We start from the raw sequence: 9,967 nt of genomic DNA, 5'->3' as shown, positions 1-9,967 counted from the left end.
CATTGGTTTTAGTTGAATTTGTAATTAGTGTAATTGTTTCTAGTAGTCCTAGTACCCAAATGGCACAATTTTATTTTGTGGCTTTTAGGTTTACATAGGACAGCAAGAGATGCGGACTTTTTTATATAGTTGATAATTGGGCACTTTAAAATGTTGCCTTATTTGAAGTTAATCCAGTTCTTCAAGTTGCACTACTAGTGTTCTGCAATAGTAACCTTTAACCACTTCAATGAAAGCCTCAAGCTCATAAAACCTTCTTAAAGATATCTAGAGTTTAAGGGTAATATTGCCTATTTATTAAACAGGTCAAAACTGGAATATCAGATTGTACTTACCAGGCAGAAGGTGAATATAGGTATGCTTCAGCCCTTTTTCAGTGATATAAGCTACCTGTATATTAATTAGAAATGTCATCTGTTTAGTGTAGCCGTTTACTGTGACCTTGTACTGGTCACACATTGATCTGTCGCTAATTGTATAGAAGACCCTGTTTAAGTGGGAGGAGGAGGGCATATGGGGTACTAATTCCAAATCTGCTTTTATAATTAACATTAGTGGTTCCACTCACTTTTAAAAGTTGGCATCTCCCTGCCAAATAACTGTTATAATCATTCTCTGCACACTGTCATCACAACTTGAGATGAGCAGACCCGAAGTTTCTGTTTGGGTTCTGGGTGTCCTCCTGGCCAAGCACAGCAATGGCCAATAGCCAGGGGAGGAAATTTTCCAGATTGGCTGTTCTGGAAATATATCCGGGTCACACGGGACACACCGGAACATGAATAGAAACTTTGGTCCACTCATCTCTACTCACAATTACACTTCCTCCTCCCCCTACACATATGGAGACTTGAACTAACAGAGATTTGCTTGCAGCACAGGGTCAGATCATGTTTGCTAGCAGCAGTGTTCTAAAATTAATGAGTGTTACTTGATTCCCCTTAGTTACAGGGTAATACATTTTGAATAATAATAATTCCTTTATTTATATAGCCCACACAGATTACACAGCGATGCACACAGCTCGCCAAATCAGTCCCTGTCCCGAATGGGGCTCACAATATAATCAACCTACCAATATGTTTTGGAGTAAGGGAGGAAATCGGAGGACCCGGAGGGAACCCACGCAAACCTTGACGAAGGCAGCGTGCCGAAACGCGCATCGGGGTGTCAGTCTTCTGGGTGGACGTGTGGACCAAAGGTTACTATGTACCATTATGTTTATTACCATGTTCAATCAGTGAATTTTTACCTGTCTTTATGTACTATACCTGGCACATACAATAAGTGTATATATTATTGGTCTTACTATTGCAATCCCCTTATATAACACGTCCCCCAGAAGTTTTATGAGGCAGCGATCCTGGACGGGACCTGGATATGTCCAGTCACAGGCACGGACTCTATGGCCATCAGGCAACAATGGAAGTCCCGTGCCTTTTATTTTCTGCCATCTTGAGGCTCACGCAGCGCCTACCCGACTCATCCTACATTTTATCTAACCTGTTGGGATCGTCCTAATCCTACCGAAGGTGTCTGGTTGCCTATACATATATGTTTGGACTGAATTTTCTTTGCGAGGTGGCCATGAAGGGGTTACGCTCCCGTGTGCTCAAGACAACGCTCTCCGAGTCTCTCTGTAGCGGATGCCAGCATCTGCAGCGATCTTCCACTGCCTCAGAGATTGGAGGTTACCGCTAATGTCTGCACGCTTTGAGTACTTCTACATATGCATTTCTTTGTATATACCACTATCCACATGGGACTTTTTGATTGGGCGCTCACGATCGGGGTGTCCCCCCGACTGGACGTCACAGAGTTATGTTTACAGGGAACCATGGCAACACGTGCCACACCTTCTCTGCTAAGGACTTTAAGTTTGAAGCACGCCTTTATAACAAGATGTAACACCCTTACTATGATATTTGTGTTATATACCTACACTGATTCAATGAGATATAGATACTTTGATGTTTTTTGATATACCTATGATGTCGCAATGATACTCACATGTTGTTAATCACCTCTCACTATATAAGTCAGCTGACTTGTCACGTGATATGCTTGATAATGCCTTTATGGAAAAGGTGAAACGTTGCTGTTTGATGGTGGAATAAAACCATGTTTTTCTTTATCTTGGAGTGCTGCTTCATCGTATGCTAAGAGTGAAGTGAGGTTTCTGTCAGAACCCCTACGAAGACCTGCACCCACCAAGCCTTCAGTCACGGTGCTACTTCACATTGCTTTGCTTTTAAGTGTATATAAACCTGTATTTTGACAATCTAACTACATTGTCAGGTCAGAGAAAGATGGATCATAATGTGTCTGCTTAGAGAATCCCCGTCCGCACCCTGGGATTTTGCACTGACCATCACTGATTGGAGCTAAAACAGCAATAAAACTGACTAAAATTGTGAAAAAAGGAATTAGTCTTATTTGGTTTACATAAATCCACCTGAGGCCCCCTGGAGGTTACTTCCCCTTCCTCTGTAGGGACAGGAAACAGGAAAATGAGAGCATCTAAAAAAAAACCCTCCCTCAACCTGATTTTTTCCAAATAACTACACCAGTATAGGTTTCAATTCAATTTTATTTAGTATGTCAATTCACATACACAGGTATACAAGTTTAAGTATACTTGTATATAAGTATACAAGTTTTAAAGCAAATATTTGGGAGGTAAAAATCAGGATCGTCCTAATTCCTTTTTTCCATATCGTCCCCCATGACTGCACCCTGGAGACATACCAAATTATGCATTAGTTAGGGAGGGACCACAGCCTGAAGAAATTTCCGGCCAAAGGCCAAGTCTCAAGAAGCCCCAACATTTAATCTATAATCTTTTACAAAGGTGATATTTGTACTCCAAGTGGCAGCTTTACAAGTTTCATCAATTGATGCTCCTCCTCTCTCCCGTGGATATAGCTTTAATAGAATGAGCTTTAACTGAGAGCAGTAGTAGAACACCCTTAAGATTATAACATTCCTTAATGGTATCTGTGATCTATCGACCAATCGTGGACTTAGAAGCTTTCCTACCTTTGTTTCTTCCTGCAAATTAGATAAATAAATTTGAATCTTTCCTACTGGAAGCCTCAATATATCTAAGTACAGTATGTCTTACGTCCAAGAGATGCCACTTCTCTTCAGTTGGATTCTTTGGATGATGACAGAATGTCGGTAAAATGATTTCCTGATTCTTATGGAAGTTAGAAACAACCTTAGGAAAAAAATTTCTATCAAGTTTGAGCGTAATCCTATCTTTTGCAACTATGAAGTACGGCTCACAAACAGATAAGGCCTGCAGGTCACTTAGCCTTCTGCCGATGTGATGGTTACCAGGAAGGCGGTTTTTAGTGTCAAGAAACGCATGCGGTGAGGGTCGTTAGGTTCAAAGTATCCCGTGGATAAAGCGTTTAAGACTAATGATAAATCCCATTGAGGGCTGGGTGACTCTTTAATAGTAGGATGTAGGGGAAGACACAAAAATCTTTTGTCCCACCTGTGTTTTGCAAGAGCTGTATCAAATAAGGCACTCAAGGCCGAAACCTGGACTTTCAGGGTACTGGGCTGTTGACCTTTTTCGAACCCTTCCTGTAGAAAATCAAGAATCTGACAGATATTTGGAGAATCTTGGTTAGGCATGCCCTTCGACCAGGAACAAAATTTTTCCATATTTTTAAATATATAGCATAAGTTATCGGCCTTCTACTATTTCTTACGGTTTTTATTACCTTACATGACAGTCCTTTTGAGTCTAAGAAGGTGCTTTCAGGTCCGGTCTCTTTGGAAGGATGAACAGAAAATCCAGTGCTAATTTTTGTAGGAGTGGGAACCAATTTTTCTTTGGCCAGAAAGGCACTACTAGGATTACTCTGGCTGTGCTGATAAATAGTTTCTGTAGCAGGTAGACCCCATCTCCGAACAATCTCCTGGAAGACTTCTTCGTTCGGGCTCCATTTATGAGGAAGGATCTGAGTCCTGCTGAGATAGTCTGCTACCACATTTTCCGAGCCTTTTAAATGGAAGCTGAGATTGACCGAATGTTTCCTTCTGCCCACCAAAATATTTTTTGAAATATCCTCTGAATTTTCTTTCTGATCTGGTTCAACCCTGTCTTCTTAGGATACAACCTTGTACAGTCCGAAACGCGTCAGATTATGTGACTTTTGTGGCTTTCCGTGCATCGGCTGCCACCAAGACTGCACTAACCTGGGAGGTGAGCTGAACCATAACTTTTTTCTGTCTTTTTAGATAGGCAACCATATTGTCGGATATGATTTTCAAGTGTTTCCCCTCCAGGTCATTTGAGCAAGCTTTTAGTGTCTTCCAAAATGCCCCCAACTCTCTATTGTTTGAGGAAACCTGCACCGGCCGTGAACATATTTTCCTGGCAGAAGAGCTCCCCAGCCGGAGCTACTGGCATCTGTTTGAATCTGGACCACCGGCCATTGTACCCAGTCTACTTCCTGTCTGTAGATTCCTGGGATTCTTCCACCAATTCAGAGACCTCTTTACTGTTGAGGGAATTACTAGATGTAATTGTAAATGGTGATGGCTTTGTGTTACAGTGTTCAATGATACTCCTAAGAATTCCTTTATGTCATTTGGGGTAAGATCTGATTTTTCCAAATTTATGATCCATCCTAGAGGCTAGAGCACTTCTATTGTGAACTTCTTCTGGAACAACGAAGACGTCTTCTGTTCGTAGGTACTTTACAACTTCAGTCATGATCTTGGTGAAGAACCGAGGAACTGAGGAAAGACCAAAAGGTGATGCTGTAAACTGAAAATGAAACTCCTGAAGGTGATAATACCGTAAACCGTCAGTATTTTTGCAACTCTGGGTGAATATCAACATGATAATATGCATCCTAGAGGTCCAAGGTACACCGTCTTGTAGGATATCAATGGAGTAGCAGATTTTACTGATTCCATTTTGATTCTGAAATATGTCACCCAATTGCTTAGATATTTTAGGTTTGTGATTAGTCAGAAAGTTCCATTTGTTTTTTTTTTAATTAAAAACAGAGTAGAATAATGACCTATACAGTACCTTTTTCTGCTGGAGGGACTGAGCTAATCACATTTAGGTTCCACAAGCCGGATACTATCTTCTAAAGGTGAAAGGTTAACTTGTTGAAGGATTGCCTGGACACAATAAAATGGTGAGGAGGAAAAGAGATCAATTCTATAAAGTAACCTTCTTTGATGATAGAAAGCAACCGTATTTGTAGTTCTATTTTTCCACTGGGGGAGAAAATTTTTCAATCTTCTCCCCACTCTGGCGTCATTGTCTTTTTTATTGCTTGTTTTTTCCACCTCTAAAACTATTCCAGAAACCTTTCCAGGTTTGTCTGTTTTGGTTTTTGACTGGTCCTTAGTTGATCGAAAATTACGTAAAAACTGCTTCTTTGGTTGTTGTTTAGGCCCAGGAATCCCTTTCTTTTTATCTGCTGCCTTGTCTAGGATTATGTCCAGTTCTGACCTGAAGAGGAATTCACCGGAAAATGGAAGACCACATAATTTTTACTTGGAATGAACATCCCTTGACCATTGCCTCAACCAGAGTGCCCTCCTGGTCGCATTTGATAATGCTGCCTCTCTTACTAAAAAACTAATGGTTTCAGCCGAAGCATCAGCTAAAAAAGCCATAGCCGATTTTAGTAGCGGAAGGGAGTCCAAGATCTCTATTTTGGAAGTTTCTTCTTTAAGATGATCCTCTAGTTGCCTTAACCAAAAAAGAAGAGGGCGGGACACAGAAGTTGTCGCAATATTTGTTTTTTAAGTAGCCATTGAGGTCTCCCATGCTTTGTTGAGAAGGCATTTCCATTAATAAAACTTAACGTTTACTTCTGATCATTAAAATTTTGCATATGCATCACACACAAACAAAAATGTGTATAAAAAGTCTTTGTACCCTCAACACCGGTGCACGGTAAAAAAAAAAGTCTTACCACCGATTCCTAAAGCCACCTGGTCAGGACCTTCAGGGAGAAGGTGTATACTAGTGAGCTCTGTCTCTATCGCTTCTTATTATCTGTGTCCTGACACCTGCCGTTACAAGGACAGTACACAGAATATGTCCCTGTAGGTGGCTATTCTGACCCTAACACACATATGCCTATGCTTCTTACACGTTTCGTCAATATTTTGACTCCTCAGCGGTATAACTTCGTCAGCCCTTCACCTTCACAGAGGGCTAAGATATGAAAAAGAATACCGGTCCACACTAATGGCTGGCGACCAGTATTGTAGTTGTATCAAACACGGGAACAAGTTAATATCGGCCCTAATCTTGTTTCACTAGACGTCTGAGTGATTCACTGCTCACCACGCTGATATTTAAACCCATGGGCTGCACCTCGAGATTTTCCACTGAGATCACATGGTATCGCATCACTCCTACTTTCGGTCACATGTTACCGGTGATGTGATTTGTCCCTTCTTCAGTATAGTCACGTGACTGCAGTCACCTGACTCATCATGTCATGTGACTGGATCCCATACATCACCCAGAGGCGGTGCCAACGATCTCTAATGGCTACAGTGTTTGCAGCTCATCATTGCACCGCCAAGGCGGTGGGTCTTGCCTGAGTCAATTTTAACTTCTTAATGGCTGTCATTTGATACTCCCCCGGATGTATGTGTGCTTGTCCAAAGAATTAAATATATCATTCACACAGCCTGTTATAATGATGCCTTTTATTATTAGCCTTTTCTTTTTCTATTTATAGGGATATCTTCACATTTAGCAAGCTGTGTTGCAGCATTTGCTACTCAGTCAGCAGGTAGCATTGCATAATACTAGTCCACCATTCCCATTGTAACCCACGGTCAGTAGAGGGTTATATCCGGACTAGATAGACATGTTCAATACAGAATTGCTTACAACTAGGGTGAAAAGCTCTTTTATGTATGATGTCAATCATATGTACTTTTGTGCGTCTCCGGAATTCGCAATTTGTTTTTCCTACATATGCTTTTTTTGCAAACATGTCATTTTCTAAATAACTCCTACCATTTTGCAATAAGGTAATTCAAGAGGTGTGACATTTACCGGCACAGATATAGTAAAACAACCAATAGGAGGTGGTAATTGGTCAAAATTGAGGTTGCAAAAAGAAAGATATTAGATCTTTGTTCTCAACACATTGGGGCAGATTTACTTACCCGGTCCATTCACGATCCAGCGGCGCGTTCTCTGCGGTGGATTCGGGTCCGGCCGGGATTCACTAAGGTAGTTCCTTCGACGTCCACCAGGTGTCGCTGCTGCGCTTAAGAGCATCGGAACGCCCTGAAGTTCACCGAGCCATCGTGGGTGAAGATAAGCGCGAGTCCAGCGCTGTTTTAAATGCAGCGTTTTTTCCGAATCCGTCTGGTTTTCGTTCGGCCACGCCCCCCGATTTCCGTCGCTTGCATGCCGGCGCCGATGGGCCACAATCCAATCGCGTGCGCCAAAAACCCAGGGCAATACAGGGAAAATGGCCACAAATCGGAAATATTCGGGTAACACGTCGGGAAAATGCGAATCGGGCCCTTAGTAAATGACCCCCATTGAGGGAGATTTGTTCTAGTTGCCCATGGCAACCAATCAGAGCTCAGCATTCATTTTCCCACAGCTGTTTATAAAATTAAACCTGATCTCAACATTGAGCTCAAGCCACCAGGATTGTTTAGCAGGTTCCCCTTCAGCACTTCAGTTGACCTCCAACTGTTGTGAGGCAGACAGGAAGATTTCCACCAAGTCTTCAGAATGAACAGTGAAGAGGGCTTGGTATCTTCTCAGATCTATCGGGGAGTCTCCCACATTCAACAGCCTAATAAGGAATTGTCCTCAGGACACAGTGACCAGACTTGTGGCACCTAAGATGGGTCCTGGCTGTAAGGAAGTAGCAGGAGGAATTTTCTCCTTTAACCCCTTAACGACCTGGCCTTTTTTTGTTTTTTTCATTTCCATTTTTCACTCCCCAAATCTATAACTTTTTAATTTTTACATGTAAAGAGATCTGTAGGATAGTGGGAAAGAAAATTCCAAATGCAGTGAAAATGACGCATTTGCACTGTTTTCTTGTGGGCTGGGATTTTACCGCTTTCACTGTGTGCCACAAATGACATGTCTGCTTTATTCTTTGGGTCTGTACGATTGTGGGGATACCAAATTTGTATAGGTTTTTTTTAATGTTTTCATACATTTAACAAAAATGAAAACCTCCAGTACAAATTTTTTTTTTTGATTTTTCAATTTTCTGGCACTTTTTCATACTTTGATGTACTGAGCTCGGGGCGGTGTCATTTTGTGCAACTTTTGATGATGTTTTCAATGCTGCCATTTTTAGGACTGTACAACCTTTTGATCATTTTGTTTTTCAAATTGGCAAAAAAGTGGCATTTTCGAGTTTGGGTGCTATTTTCCATTACGGGGATAAACACAGTGAAATATTTTGATAGATTGGGCATTTTAGGATGCGGCGATACCTAATGGGGCTGATTTACTTACCCGGCCCATTCGCGATCCAGCGGCGCGTTCTCTTCACTGGATTCGGGTCCGGCGGGGATTTATGATGGTAGTTCCTCCGCCGTCCACCAGGTGGCGCTGCTGTGCTGAAGTCCGCTGGAATGCCTCGAAATACACCGGCCTATCCTGGATGAAGGTGAGTGAAATTTTCGCGACACAATTTTTTTTTTAAATGCGGCGGTTTTTCCGAATCCGTCGGGTTTTCGTTCGGCCGCGCCACCCGATTTCCGTCGCGTGCATGCCGGCGCCGATGCGTCACAATCCGATCGCGTACGCCAAAATCCCGGGGCAATTCAGGAACAATCGGCGCAAATCGGAAATATTCGGGTAACCCCCAATGTGTTTATGATCTTTACAGTTTTTTTATATTTATAACAGTTCTAGGGAAAGGAGGGGGATTTGAATTTTTATTTTTTTGTATTACAATTTTTTTTAATTTTCTTTTATTTTTACTATTTTTAAGACCCCCTAGGGTACTTTAACCCTAGGTTGTCTAATCGATCCTACCATATACTGCCATACTACAGTATGGCAGTATATGTGGATTTTCCACCTCATTCTTTTGAATGTGCAAATATCACATTGTAATGAATGGGTTAAAATGAGACAGCCTCAGGTTTTCGGAAGACCCAAGGCTGTCATGGTGACAGATCGCCGCTCCCTGATTACGTTACGCCACAAAGGCTTTTATGTTCAGCAGCTATTTCCAAGAACATTTCCCAATTCATTTTATGAAAGGCAATTTCATTTCTCAAGTGATTTTAATGGACCTAAACAACAGAAAACACATTAATTACACCATTTAAGAAACTACAACCCTTAAATTACCGTATTCAAAACATATTTTATGGAGCTTTATCAACCCTTTAGGTTTTCTTCAAAGTTAAATCAAAATGGCAGAGGTATGAAGGGGTTAATTGAATGTGGTGTGCAAGTGATTTATGGCATGGAGGGTCACTGCAAGCATCTGATCTCCTTTCTCTGTGAAGGAGAATGAGGAGATCAGATACTGATACTGGAAGTTCAGAGAGGGAAAGCCTGCTTTTTGCTGGGATTTGTCTGTCTGTGCAAAATGCTTGAGGGGGTGATTCTATTCCTCCCCTGACATGTTGCTCAGAGCCTTGGCTCTCAGAAACTAGAGGATCTTTGATCATGTTACCCTGTGTTTTGTCAGAGTGAAAGACAGAAGTCATGCCATTCCACAACGTTATGGTGTCTTTATGCACTGCTGTCCATAACATTGGGGATTGTCATGGTGGCTTGAGGTGTTAATTGGCTGATAGCTAAAAGGATCCTAGCTAAACAGTATATGACCTGTGCAGGGGGAGGTCATCCAGGTTGCCATTCTTCCGCCTCTGACATCTGCCGCCTGAAACAAGATTTTCATCCTGCCTCATGGCAGATGTGGCCCTGCAGCAGACTTAACCCATGACATTCAACTTGCTGGAT

This window comes from Engystomops pustulosus, chromosome 6, assembly GCF_040894005.1.
Source record: "Engystomops pustulosus chromosome 6, aEngPut4.maternal, whole genome shotgun sequence".
NCBI lineage: Eukaryota > Metazoa > Chordata > Amphibia > Anura > Leptodactylidae > Engystomops > Engystomops pustulosus.
Note: the sequence above shows the minus strand (reverse complement) of the source record.